Source organism: Oryctolagus cuniculus, chromosome 2, assembly GCF_964237555.1.
Source record: "Oryctolagus cuniculus chromosome 2, mOryCun1.1, whole genome shotgun sequence".
NCBI lineage: Eukaryota > Metazoa > Chordata > Mammalia > Lagomorpha > Leporidae > Oryctolagus > Oryctolagus cuniculus.
The window spans coordinates 120,013,233-120,027,949 of record NC_091433.1 but is presented as its reverse complement, the minus strand read 5'-3'; positions in this window follow the sequence as shown (position 1 = coordinate 120,027,949).

Sequence of the window (14,717 nt, the reverse complement as noted above, 5' to 3'; positions counted from 1 at the left end):
ACAAGGGATTCAATCCTGACAACATCCTGGAAGCACAAAGAAATAGATCCTCTCTTGAAGCCTCCAATATGAACTTAGTTCTGGGGGACCTTGATTTCATCTGATCTCATTCATGTCAGACTTCTGACCTCTGATATGCACACGAGTACATTCGTATTTGTGTAAATGTTTCTTTTCAGTTACAAAATGATGGTTTGTTAGAGCAGTGTCAGAAAGCTAATACAAGTATATTGTCAAGTACTTCGTTTTGTATGTGAGAAGACTGAGACTTCCAGAGGAGCAATGACTTACTATCTCATAATTGCGATAGAGTTGATTCTAAACTTTACGTTCCCAATCACACGTTCTTACATCATCCAGTCCACTCTACTCAATATAATCGGAATACAGGTAAGCCAGATCAGATCATGTGCGTTCTGTGGTTAAAACTCATGAGTGGCCCTGTTCATCCCTACATTTCTTACAACAATTTGGCATCTGCCCCTTCTCTTACTTCATCCAGAGTCAGGCTCATTGACTTCCTTGCAGCACAGCTCTGCTCTAGGGGCATGCTTCCTGCTTCTTGATGGCTGCTCTTTCTTTCCACTTGTTCCAAGGCCCAAATATATATCCTTGTCAACAAAGTTCTCAGCAGAGCTGGTGAATTTCCATAATCAGGGTGTCAATTTAGATATCAATTCCATAGAAAAAAATTCTCATTTATATTCTTTAACTCACTGTATAAATTTCTATCATTGTAATATTTTCAACCATTATTCATTTCTTTTTTCATTTATAATCTACTTCTAGAACTTGAGAACAGTTGGTGTGGATATTGTTATCTTTTATATAAATCAATGACATTTCTATATGAGTATCTAATCAAATAACTATTATAATAAATGTATTAAAATCACTTCAAACTCCTAGTTCATACTTCATGGTTTTTATCCACTGAACTCTATTTTTTACTTTAATTACAATTTTCATTCAAATACCTCCACAATCAAATGTCTATTTTTATTGAAATAATGTACTTGTATTTACCCATCATTTTTACTAATTAAGATGTGTGAGGCCGGTGCTGCGGCTCACTAGGCTAATCCTCCGCCTTGCGGCGCCGGCACACCGGGTTCTAGTCCCGGTCGGGGCACCAGATTCTGTCCCGGTTGCCCCTCTTCCAAGCCAGCTCTCTGCTGTGGCCAGGGAGAGCAGTGGAGGATGGCCCAGGTGCTTGGGCCCTGCACCCCATGGGAGACCAGGAGGAGCACCTGGCTCCTGCCCTCAGATCAGCACGGTGCACCAGCCGCAGTGCGCCGGCCGCAGCGGCCACAGGAGGGTGAGCCAACGGCAAAGGAAGACCTTTCTCTCTGTCTCTCTCTCTCACTGTCCACTCTGCTTGTCCAAAAAAAGAAAAAGATGTGTGAACTCATGAAATGTATGTACACACACAAAAAATACTTCTTTTATCTGTTTCATGCTTGAGAATTCTTAAAAGTTTTCCTCTTTTTTTGCTGTTACAATGAAATGTGGTTCTGATGGATATAAATATAGTACAACTTATAGAAAGCGGTAAAAAAAGGAGCATTAATCAGGAATAGTTCAAAAATACTCAATAGATAAAAACTCAGAGGCAAGGTGATCAGACTTAGATATATTTTATACAGAAGGGAGGTAGGTCTCAGGTCCTGGGAAGTCAATGAGAAGATAGAATATGGTGGGTTGTGGGACTATTAACCAGAAATGTGAAGTAGCTATCAGTATATATTATTATAGGATTTATCATAGGTCCAAATATTTGTCAAGAAGGACAATCACCCAGTTACCTAGCTGAAATATAATTTACTTGATTAATTCACACTGCTTGCACAGAACAGATAGAAAAGTTTTCATTATTCCAAATATCAAATGAATAGATAAAGTATATACTGCAAAAAAAAAAATTGTGGATCCAGTGGATGATAATCTGTCTTGAGGCAGATTTGTTGAATATGTTTGGAGTTTCCATTATCTAAGTTGGAAATGCTCAGGAGTGTTTTCATTTCCATGAATGGGTTGAAAATTTAAGCAATGTTTTTATTTTTCTGTAAAGAGGGCATAGGAGCCAGTGCTGTGGCACAGTAGGTTAAGCTGCCATTTGCCACGCAGGCATCCCATATGGGTGCTGGTTCAAGGCCTGGGTCTCCACTTCTGATCCAGCTCCCTGCTAATGCACCTGGGAAAGCAGCAGAATATGGCCTCAGGGTTTGGGTCTGTACTACATGGAAGACCTAGAAGAAGCTCCTGACTCCTGGCTTTGGCCTGGTCCAGTCCTGGCTGTTGCAGCCATTTGGGGAGTGGACCAGTAGATGGGAGAGCTCCCTCTCTATGTAAATCTACCTTTCAAATAAATAAATAATTTTTTAAAAATAAAAAAGAGTATAATTTTAGAATATATTACTAAATGAATTTTTAGAATGCTACCTTTTGTTATCACTTATTTAAATGAATATTTTTTAATAATTTATAATTTTCTGAATGTCTTATTTATTTAAAAATTTCTAGTATTGATGAAAAACACTTCTTAGATTACATTGCTTAGATTTATTATTTATGCTATTATTCATTCAGCCATTCAACCTTCTAGCTGGACATTAAATCACAAGGAATTAGACATGAATTTATCCTTAAATTTGGCTTCAAAAATATATGTCCAAAGGCCTCGGTGCTCCTTAAAATAAAAGCCTGTCTGAAACTGATGAGTCTTATCCTTTCTTGTTGCATTCCAAGCAAAAAATAAATTCAGCAACCACATTTATGCTCCACGTAATGATGGGGACACATTGAGAAATGTGTCATTAGGCAATTTCATTGTTGAATGAATCTCATGGAGTGCACTTACATAAATGCAGAGGGCTAGAATGTCACTAGGAGATAAAATCTCTCAGGGCACGTTGTTGTGTATCTAGTACCTCACTGATGGAAATGCTATCGCGTGTTATGTGGCCCATGATTATATGCTATTTTGTTGATCACTTATTCACAAATGTCAAGACTCACTAATTTAAATAAGTGTATTCTGGAACTGTCTCTGAGGATATCATATTTACACTGATAAGCAAAAAGAATAAATCATGTAAGGAAGTGTGGAAGGGCAGAACTGGAAAAGACCATACCATGCCATATTTTGTTATATCTGTGTTGACTGTGGATGGATTTAAGTCATCAAATTCAAATCTGGACATGCACATGGTGCTTAGCAAATATTTACTCATTAATTCAATGCATACCTCTCTATGCAATTTTAGGTCATTGATGGAATATATCACTGTTCACTTATATTCCATGGCTCTCTGTATAACACGTACATCCTTGCTATGAGGAACTCAAGAGTGATCATGTCATCAGTTAGGGCAAAAACATATATAAGTACTTTTATACACATGTATGCATATATGTTCATCTACACACATAAAAGTATCAATACTATGCATATTATGTAGATATAAAGTATAAAAGATATATGAAATATATATACAGAAATTATGTATGACAATAATGATCAGAATTCATAAGAACTAATGGGACATGTGGTTTTACAAGCTTCCTTTTGCTCTACAAGTACAAGTAGCAATGTCTCAGATGACTCTGTGGTTTGGCTCCCAGCCTGAAAACAAAGTGCAAAATTGATTGTGAATAGCAGTAATAAATTTCTTTTTTAAAGAAATAATCCAGTAGGATTCTAGGATGTAAATGTTTAGTATTTTCCTTGCAGTATTTCTTTCTATAATGTTCTCTTTTTTTTTTTTTTTTTTTTTTTTTTTTTAAGATTTTCTTCTACTTGAGAGTTACGGCGGTTTGGGTTGGGGAGACAGAGGCAGTGAAGGAGACCAGAAAGGGTGAAATCTTCCATTAACTGGCTCACTCCCCAAAGTGCCCACCACAGTTAAATCTGGGCCAGGGGATACCCAAAAGCCTACAATTCCATCCATGTCTGGCCACGCATGGCAGGAAACCAACCACTTGTGCCATTATCTGCTATCTCTGTGGTGCATTAGCAGGAAGCTGGATTGGAAGTGAGATAACTGGAACTTGAACCAGGAATTTGGATATGGAATGCAGGTGTTGTAATCAGTAGCTTAACATGCTGTGCCATAAGGCTCAACCTACTGCAGTATTTCATAGTGCATCTTCATTGATAGTCAGATTGGAAAGTTTGGAAAATTTGCCACTTCTTGTGAAGAAAGCATTCCTACTTGTCCTTTCCAAAGCTGTAACCACTAGCCATTAGCTTATTTTAATCTAAATTAATTAATTCATTATATAATTTAAAAATTAGTTCTTCAGAGTAACAACAATTTATGTGCTCAATAGCCACACAAAGCTAGTGAGCAGCACGTAAAACAGCACAGTTAGGTAACATTCCAACATCCCAGTACCAAGCAGTGACTCAAATTGTGAAGTATCTGGATATTTTTCCATGTTGCATTAGGTTTCCAGTTTATATTAATTCATCAATCTCATTTCTCCAGGGGTAATTAAATGTAATCAAGGAAAGAGCTTTAGTTCTCTTAAGTATCCTAAATCTCATTGCCTTTATCTGAATTTTTATTCCTTTTTATCTAAATCCAGTTGAAGTTGTCACTGGACCATTTCATACCTCACTAATGGCCAGAGCCTCTGGAATTCACTAGTGCTGCTACACACCAGTCAATAACAATTAACTGTCCTCACTTCAGCTTGATCTTCTCCTGGTTCCAGAATTAGCAGCCTGACACCCTTGATTTAATTGAGAAATGAAGGAATTTCTGAAGCCTCTCAGACCAAATTGATGTCAACTTTAAAAATGATAATCCAGATACTCATCTTTTGGCTGGTGTATCCCAGCCAAAAGAATCTAGCTCACATTAAGAAGTTGAGAAGAATCTGCGAGCCAGTCAACACAGTATCTACTCTAGGCATCCCAATTGTGGCTCTATCTCATTTTAAATTTTCAGGGCACCTAATTTTCTAAAGAATGAATGGTATGCTCTGATCTAAAGATCAATGTTCTTGTTCCACCTAAACTTTTAAAAATCTGTATTTTCTCCTTATTTCTCTAAATATTTTTTTACTTCAATAGGCATTATTTTATCACTGTTTACCAAATTTCCTGTACTCTCTCAAGTATGGATAATGAATAAATCTGTTTACCTCCATTTAGCTACTTGTTAAGATCCAATGTATCTCAGCTTTCATGATTATTTCCAAGATCTTTTTATACCACGTTGATTGATGTTTCTTCAGAAACATTGTGGTAGTTTCATGCACAGTCACTCCCTTTGTATCTTACTCATTTATTCAATGATTATTTTTGTATGTCAGATAGTGAAATGATTATTATTTTTGTATGAAGACAATGAAATAAGAACCCAGACAAGATCAATCAAAAATTAAAATAAATTAATCCCTGGGTCTTTTAATTTAAGAGAATCTGTTATGCTTTGAGTTACTAGACACTTTAAGTTAAATTCAATATAACGTCCTCAAATGCAAGTGCTATTTATTATATATCTTAAAAAGTCACTTTAAACACTGCTTTTAGGCAACTAATATGTTAATGATAAACTCATATGTAGCATATCTCAATGTATATAGATATTCTATGTTTTTAAAGAGCAATTTGGTTTCTCCTTTTATTAGGCCACCAAAATAGTCAAAATGCCTGGGCCCATCCAGACTTCTACTGGACATTTTGGCTTCCCAAGCCTCTCCCTCTGTCACTCTCTTTGTGACTCACCTTTTCTGTTTTTGAAGCAATAACAGAACCATCCATCATGGGATGAAGCTCACTTGTTTTGTCACTATTGAAGTCTATGTTCAGTGTTAGAATATCTGACTCTAGAAAGGAAAGCAGTACGATTGCATTTTGTGAGGGAACTACAGGGTTTTCTAACCAACTAGCTAACTTTGATAAGTGATGGAAGCTATGTTGACATTTTCCAAAAATTGCTTACTTGCTTAGTTTGTCTTATCAGAACTGACTGACAGGTAAGCACGTCCTCCTGTGGCCTCTAAATTATGATTCTGGTTTATAATGTGTTTAAATGCTATTTGCAAACAACCTCAACTATACTGGGTAAGTCATATATATATATATATATATATATATGCATACATATATATATATGATCTGAGTCAGATTTTTAATGGTGGCATTATGAAATATAGAAAATATATATAGTGATATTTTTAACTATGTGTTCAAAGGATAGGCTCTGGAGATTACATGATCTCAGATATTAAGCTTTCCTTTGGTGGGGGCAGGTAAAAACTGTTGTAGCAGCTTTATTTGCTTTCCGTTGGGGACTAGGAGTGAAGAATTCAGATATCTGAATACATGGAGGTCCTTGGCCTAACAGTGATACCCCAATTTTCTAAAGTATTTCACATGTTTTACACACTTCTACTCACTGACCGTCTTTCAAAACCCACAATACATGTCACAGTTGTGCATGAAATACAATTAAAAATATAAAATATGACTATGATTCATTTCATGTCAATTGTGTGATTGAGACTTAGTTTTTGATAAGTTGTTTCTAGGTAGAATGAGATTACAGAAGCCTAGTCATTTCCCTAGCGTTTCATAGAGAGTTCCTACTTGAGGACACTCAACATTGTTTACCTTCGTGGAAAATAGATGGCATGTGGCAAGCTGTGAAATTCACTAATTAATTTCTAGACTTTGTGTGTATTTTCAAGATAAAGTTCAAAGAGGCATGACTATCAAATTCTGTGTGGCCAGATTAGCCTAAGGAGTGTAATGATTACAGCAAGAGTTAGCCATTTGAACACAGTGTCATTCATTTTCTGTTTTTCTCCTTCAAACATAAAAACCTTTTGGAACACAATTTTCAATTAATTCTGGACGAAACTATTGCAGTTCTTTTTTCTCTGTTTTAGAACACTTCTCTTGACATGCTATTTACAGGCATACAGAGTATATCCTCAGGGATTTTGTCGTGATTGCTACACTGGGACTTTAACACTACTTGACATCTCATAGCATGAAAGCAAATAACTGACTAAAATGCGGAAAGGTCAGTCTACAAATAACATTTAATATTGTAAGTGCAATGTTCACCCACAGAAAGAGCTGGTGGATTCTTAGAACTTTCATTTTAGGGTACCCACACAACTGGTGGCCAACTCATGCTTGATTTACTTTTTCAAAGAGATGAACACACATATTAAGAATACCATGAAAAGTCGGAAACACCCCTTGCCTTTGTCTTCACAATTCATCTTACAGTTTATTAAGACATATAACTCCATCTCTAAAATACTCAAATTTTACAGAACTTATCTGTAAGTTATAACTCTATTTTGGAAAATGGATAATATGCTGAATGACAACTTAGACAAACAGAGGTCAGAGACTAGTCTTTTAAATTTATTTTATAATGGATTCTGAAAAAAGATATGGACTCCCAAAGTACATGAAGACAATATATCCATCTCAAGGGATTTTTCTACTTTGTTCTATTTTATTTTTAAAGATTTATTTATTTATTTGAATGTCAGAGTCACACAGAGAGAGAAGGAGAGGAAGAGAGAGAGGGGGGTCTTCCATCCTCTGGTTTACTTCCCAGTTGGTCTCAATGGCCAGAACCATGCCGATCTGATGCCAGGAGCCAGGAGCTTCTTCCAGGTCTCCCACATGGGTGCAGGGGCCCAAGGACTTGGGCCATCTTCTACTGCCCTCCCAGGCCACAGCAGAGAGCTCGATCGGAAGTAGAGCAGCTGGGACTCGAACTGGCGCCCATAGGGGTTGCTGGCAAGGCAGGCGGTGGCTTTACCTGCTATGTCACAGCACAAGCCCTTCTACTTTATTTTAAACTACTTGAAATTATTCAAGAGATAAATGTGAGCCATAAAGGGAAAGAAATAGACCTATTGGAGTTGTCCAAAAACCAGGAGGCCAGCATGCATGAATTTTTATTTCATTAATTCGTACATTTAACTTTTCTTTTTACAATCACTCTGATTAAACTTTAACATTTGTTGAGAGTTGATAACATGCTACATGTGTGTATTTTATATTATTTATATTTTTATCCTTTTATTATAGTGTTATGAATAAGAAAATTTAGAAGTATAAAGTTGAAAACTGTGTTCCAAGTCACTCAGAGAACAAGTATTAGTGTCCAATTATTACTCTTGCTTTCTGCACATAGAGACTAAACACAATCTATCAACCCTCAAAGAGCATGATACCATTTTTAGTTGACAAGTTAAAAAGGAACAGTTTGCCCTTTGGGATATTTTCATTTTCTCTTCCATACTTAACTCAGTTGCCTTATTCCACCTGAAAAAAATGGGAAAACTGAACAAAACTAAGACTAAATATACAAGTTTATTCCTACAGAGGTTACTATCTTAATTGTGGAAATTGTGAGGTGAAAATTCTCCAGGATACCACTACCACTACCATCTTGAAATATTTTGGAAGGTAGGAAAAAAGATATCAGTGGTTGAGTTTTGTCTGTAGCACAAAATAAGGGGTCCACTTTCTTTCTTTTGCATATACACATTAGATATTACAAGCACATTTTATTAAAAAGATAGCCCTTTTGCAAATGCGTATTCTTGCTACTCTTGTTAAAAATCATTTAATATAGTAATAATCATGGTACTGACATAAAAATAGACACATTGACCAATGGAAAATTATAGAGATCCTAGAAATAAATTTATGTAAATAGACAAATATTTTTTCCCAAAATGCTACCAGGAATATACATTGGGAGAAATGATTGTTATCACCAATAAATGGTTCTGGGAAAATCAGACATTTACACAGAGAACAAGAAAAGAACAAAATCCCTCACCAAATACAAAAAGTCAAGTGAAAACAAATTATAGTGTAATACTAGAAGCTAGGAAACTCTTAGCAAAAACGTAGGAAATACCTCATACAATTAATCTGGTTAAGAAATTTCTGGGTAAGATCTCAAAAGCATAAGAAACAAAAGTAAAAACAAATATATTATATCAAACTAGAGGACTTCTGTGCTGTAAAGAAAAAATGGAGTAAACAGACAAATAATACCCTGAGAAAGGTTTGACATTCAGTATTTATTTACTTATTTATGTATTTATTTATTGACAGGCAGAGTGGATAGTGAGAGAGAGAGAGAGAGAGAGACAGAGAAAAAGGTCTTCCTTTTCCCTTGGTTCACCCCCCAATGGCTGCTCTGGCTTTTGCACTGCAGTTGGCGCACCATGCTGAACCAAAGCCAAAAGCCAGGTGCTTCTCCTGGTCTCCCATGCAGGTGCAGGGCCCAAGCACTTGAGCCATCCTCCACTTCCCTCCCAGGCCACAGCAGAGAGCTGGACTGGAAGAGGAGCAACTGGGACAGAATCCGGAGTCCTGACCGGGACTAGAACCCAGGTGCCGGTGCCGCAGGCAGAGGATTAGCCTAGTGAGCCATGGTGCCGCCCTAATGTTCAGTATTTATAAGAAAATCAGCCAACAACAGCAGAAAAGTCAAATATTCTGATGTAGAAATGGGTAAAATACTTGAATAGGTATATTTCAAATAGAAGATAAACAAATGGTTAACAGGTATATGAAAAAATTCTTATGGGTATTGATCATAAAGGAAATGGAAATCAAAACAACATAGTTATTACCTCACTCCAGTTGCAACGGCTATTATCAAACAGACAAAAGACAAAAAGTACTTGCAAGGATTTGTGGGGAGCAACTGGGAGCAACTCGGACTAGACTAAGTTACTGGAATTAAGACTTATTCTATGCATCTGCTCTCCCACAATATGGCGCTGGGAGAGGAGGAAACAGCTTCTACACAGCTGCCTCCAGTTCAACCAATAACCTGCAGGAGCTGATCCTGCTCCTGATTGGAGGAGAGCAGCGTACTTGGCGTGTGGGTAGCAGAGTTGGGATTGGTGGAAGAGGACTATAAAGGAGGAGAGAGACAACATGCACCAGGAACATCTATCTGAAGGAACACCTGTGCAGCCCCCGAGAGAGCCGGCCGGCGGTGTGCCGCTCCCCCGCGGAAGTGGGGAAAGTGGCAGGGGGAACTGCCCTTCCACGGAGGTGGAAGGGTCGGTAGCCAACCCGTGAAGAACCAGCAGCAAACCCGGGGAGGGCCGAGCAGACAGAAGAACAACGCAGGGTCCTGTGTCGTTCCTCCACGAAGAGGGAGAGCGACATAATGGTGCCGTGACTCGGATAGCAAACTTAGGAGGGAAGAAACGGGAAGAAGTGGGAAAATACCAGAGAGAGAGACTAGCAAAGAGCCTAGGGAAAAGCCGGACGGAAAAGGTGCCGGAAGAAGCTATCGAAAGCCTAGGCATAGACTCGGATACGGACTATGGGAGGAAGCTGGGAGAAATCTCTATGGACTGTGGGGAGAAGCCAGGAGAAATGAGGGAGGAATATTGTTGGAAGAAAAGTTAGGAAACATACCGGGTAGAGAAAAATATGTTAGGGTGGATGAAGCCGCGAGGACAGGCTGAGGCGGAGACATAAGCTAGCTTGGGATTCTTCAAGTCAGCCCAGGGAGCAAAAGGCGAAAAGCTAAAACTAGAGGCGGACGCGTAAGCCAGGTTGGAATCCGTCAGATTAGCCCGGGGAGCAAAAGACAGGAAGCCAAACCGAAAGGCGCAGACGTGAGCTAGGTTGAATTCGCCAGGTTAGCCCTGGGAACTTAGACTGAATACCGGTGGCGGAAACGTGAGCTAGGCTGTGTGATTCACGGAAGCTGCCGTGCGCAGAGAGAGCGCGCGGGGCATGAACGGGGAGAGCGCACGGGGCGCTAATAGAGAGAACGCGGGGCTGGCGCAAAGGTCGTGGTGCGGGTGCAAAGGGCGCGGAGACCACGGAGCGCGCGAAGCCGGAAAGCGGTGCAGAGCCGGGAAGCCGCCTCGGGGTGGGCGCCGGGAAGCTGCGGGGATAAGAGAAACAGAAGTTTAGAAGTAAAATGAGAGAAATAGGAATGCTGGCAGATAGAAGTAAAATAGGAGAGATAGCAATGCCCGGAGATAGAGAAATAGAGAAAAATAAGGCCTCCCCACAACACGGCAATGAGAGAGCTTGGATTCGGTCTGCCTGATTAGTAAGACGATAAGCACCTGTGGGCGGCTGCAGGTCACCGAAGACAGGCACGTTATCAACACCAATAAGTCTCCCCACAAGGCGGCAATGAGAGGGCTTGGATTCAGTTTGCCTGATTGGTAGGGCTTGTAAGCACCTGCAGGCAGTTCTAGCAGAGCAGAGCATGCGCTGCAGGGCACCGAACACAGGCACGCATCAGCGCCTAAAAACCTCCTCACAACATGGCAAAGAGAGGACCCGGATTCTGTTTGCCTGATTGATAGGGCTTGTAAGCACCTGTGGGCAACTCTAGCAAGCAGAGCAGAGTGTGTGCCGCGGGGCACCGAAAACAGGCGCGTATCAACGCCAAAAATAAAAAGAAAGGGAGATCTGTGGGGAGCAACTGGGAGCAACTTGGACTAGACTAAGTTACTGGAATTAAGACTTATTCTATGCATCTGCTCTCCCACAATATGGCGCTGGGAGAGGAGGAAACAGCTTCTACACAGCTGCCTCCAGTTCAACCAATAACCTGCAGGAGCTGATCCTGCTCCTGATTGGAGGAGAGCAGCGTACTTGGCGTGTGGGTAGCAGAGTTGGGATTGGTGGAAGAGGACTATAAAGGAGGAGAGAGACAACATGCACCAGGAACATCTATCTGAAGGAACACCTGTGCAGCCCTCGAGAGAGCCGGCCAGCGGTGTGCCGCTCCCCCGCGGAAGTGGGGAAAGTGGCAGGGGGAACCGCCCTTCCACGGAGGTGGAAGGGACGGTAGCCAACCCGTGAAGAACCAGCAGCAAACCCGGGGAGGGCCGAGCAGACAGAAGAACAACGCAGGGTCCTGTGTCGTTCCTCCACGAAGAGGGGGAGTGACAGGATTTAAAAAAAGGAAACTTTATACTCTATTATGTGGGAACATCCATCAGTGAAGGAATGGATTTAAGAACAGTGATATAGGGGCCGGCACTGTGGTGGAGTGAACCAGCAGATGGAAGACCTTTCTCTCTCTCTCTCTCTCTCTCTCTCTCTCTTTCACAGTTTGTAACTCTACCTCTCAAATAAATAAATAAAATATTTAAAAAGAAAAAAGAACAATGATATAAACAGACTGAGATGTTAGTCATCTGCAAAAACAGAAGCGAATCCTCTAACTTAGGACAAAATAGATGACCCTTAAGGACATCATACCTAAATCAGTCACAGAAGGACAAAGGTGTGGTTCTATTTATATGAGGCATCTAAAATAGTCAAATTCAAGCAAGCAAACAATAAAATAGTTTTGGCCATGATCTGAATATGCTAATCAAGAAGAATACAATTTCAGTCATGTAGAATAAATATTTTTAGAGATCTTTACATTTTACCAACAAATAACACAAATACTATGTTGTACACTTAAATCTGTTAAGAGAGTAGGTCTCATGTTAAATATTTTTATACGAATAAAATTTAAAAGGAAGAGGGGCAGGCATTTAGTCTAGAAGTTAAGACACCCACATTCCATATCAGAGTACCTGGATTTGATTTATGGCTCTGGCTCTGATCCAGTTTCCCGCTAATTTAGATTGTGGGAAACAGCAGTAATAGTTTAAGTAGTTGAGTATCTGTCACCCTTGTTGGAGAACTGGATTGAATTCTTGGCTCTGATCCATGCTGATATGGTCTTTTGGAGAGTGAGACAGGGAATGGAAGCTCTGTCTCTATGCCTTTCTGTCTTTCTTGTGTCTCTTTGTCTCTTTCAAAAAGAAAACAAATTTTAAAATTGAAACAAACAAAAACCAAACAGCATCAATGGTAATTTTATATTATATGGCTAATGATTAAAGAATAAATCTCAAACAATTCAGGAGTTACTAAATACATGTGTAAATATAATTTTGTCCAGGTAATGCTAAATAAATGGGTAGGGCATCGTTTTCACTTGGAAAAAATAGTTGAGAGTTAATACTTTTATGTTCTAAAACTTGTCTTGTAGGGTTGGAGCTAAAGTCAGCTCTCTGTGTCCACAGTTTCTGCATCCTCAGATTTGACCAACCAAGTGCTGCAAATACTCTTTTAAAACAGTGTGTCTGTCCATTGACTTATTTTTGTTATTATTTACTGAATAATAGAGTATAACAATGACATAGTATTTACATCATGTTGAATATTATTTCAAAACTAGAGATGATTAATTTATGAGAGGATTTATATAGATTATGTAAAATACCATGCCATCTTATAGAAGATAGAACTATGGATTTTTGGAGTTTAAGGATGCCTAAAATCAATCACCTATGGGAATCAGGAATTACTACAAACATACAACAACATTGCTTACTCATTTATACATGTTTTCCAATGCTGCTATAGTTTCTTTTGTAAAAATTACCCATTTAAGAATCCAGAAGCAAAAAGCTTAGAGATAATTAAGCCTTAGATGATATTTATCTTAAAGATGCAGAACTCTAGCCTGTGCATTTGCTAATGAAGAGCCTACACAGAATTTATCATTTGAGAGTTATGGCAGAGTACTTTGTTTAATTTTGAAAAGTAAAATCATTCATACTTGCATGGTATTTAGGAACTATTAAAGCATATTTGATCAATGACTGTCTGCAATTACATTTTATGACAACTCAAATTATTTTCATAATTCTATAGAACATGTGATTTTATTGTATATTTCCATTTTTACTCTTCCACCTTTTTTCTCATACATTTATTAGGAAAGATTTATATACATTTCTATGTATTCACCAATGAAAGTTTTTTTTTTACCACCTATTCTTTCTATGTGCATTAACATACACACATGCATACACAAACATAAATATACACATAATTCAGCCATTGAAAATTGAGTTGCAGCAGGCGCCCAGGCTCACTAGGCTAATCCTCCGCCTGCGGCACCGGCACCCAGGATTCTAGTCCTCGTCAGGGCCCCGGATTCTGTCCCGGTTACTCCTCTTCCAGTCTAGCTCTCTGCTGTGGCCCGGGAGTGCAGTGGAGGAGGAAGCATCTGGCTCCTGGCTTCGGATCTGCGCAGCTCACTGGCCGCAGCGCGCTGGTTGTGGCAGCCACTTGGAGGGTGAACCAACGGAAAAAGGAAGACTTTTCTCTCTGTCTCTCTCTCTCTCTTTCTCACTGTCTGACTCTGCCTGTCAAAAAAAAAAAAAAAAAAAAAAAAAAAAGAAAGAAAGAAAGAAAAGAAAAAGAAAATTGAGTTGCAGACATCATATTTAATCCCCATTAAAATAAGAATGTTCTCCCACATAAACCAAATACTAATATTATTTCCAGTAAATATCATATTGAAACACTGCTTGTTAATAATGGGTTCAAATTTAAATTTCCCTACTATACTTGGAATGCCCTTATATTTGTTAATCTATGTTCAATCCTGTATTCAATAAAATGCACGATGAATATACCTTTTATATATTAGCTCATTTGATCTAGATTGGTTAAATAATATTTTTATATGGAATTGATATTTTCCATTGTGTGTTTCTCTTGTCTTGCAATATGTCCTACATTCTTGATTTGTCTCATGGTTTCTTCATTAACAGATTTAGATCAGCGTTGTTGTCACTAGCAGACAATGTTGGCACTTCCCATCTCATTAGATCAGGAGGCTGTAAATTCTCATGCCTTCCTCACAAGTGATACA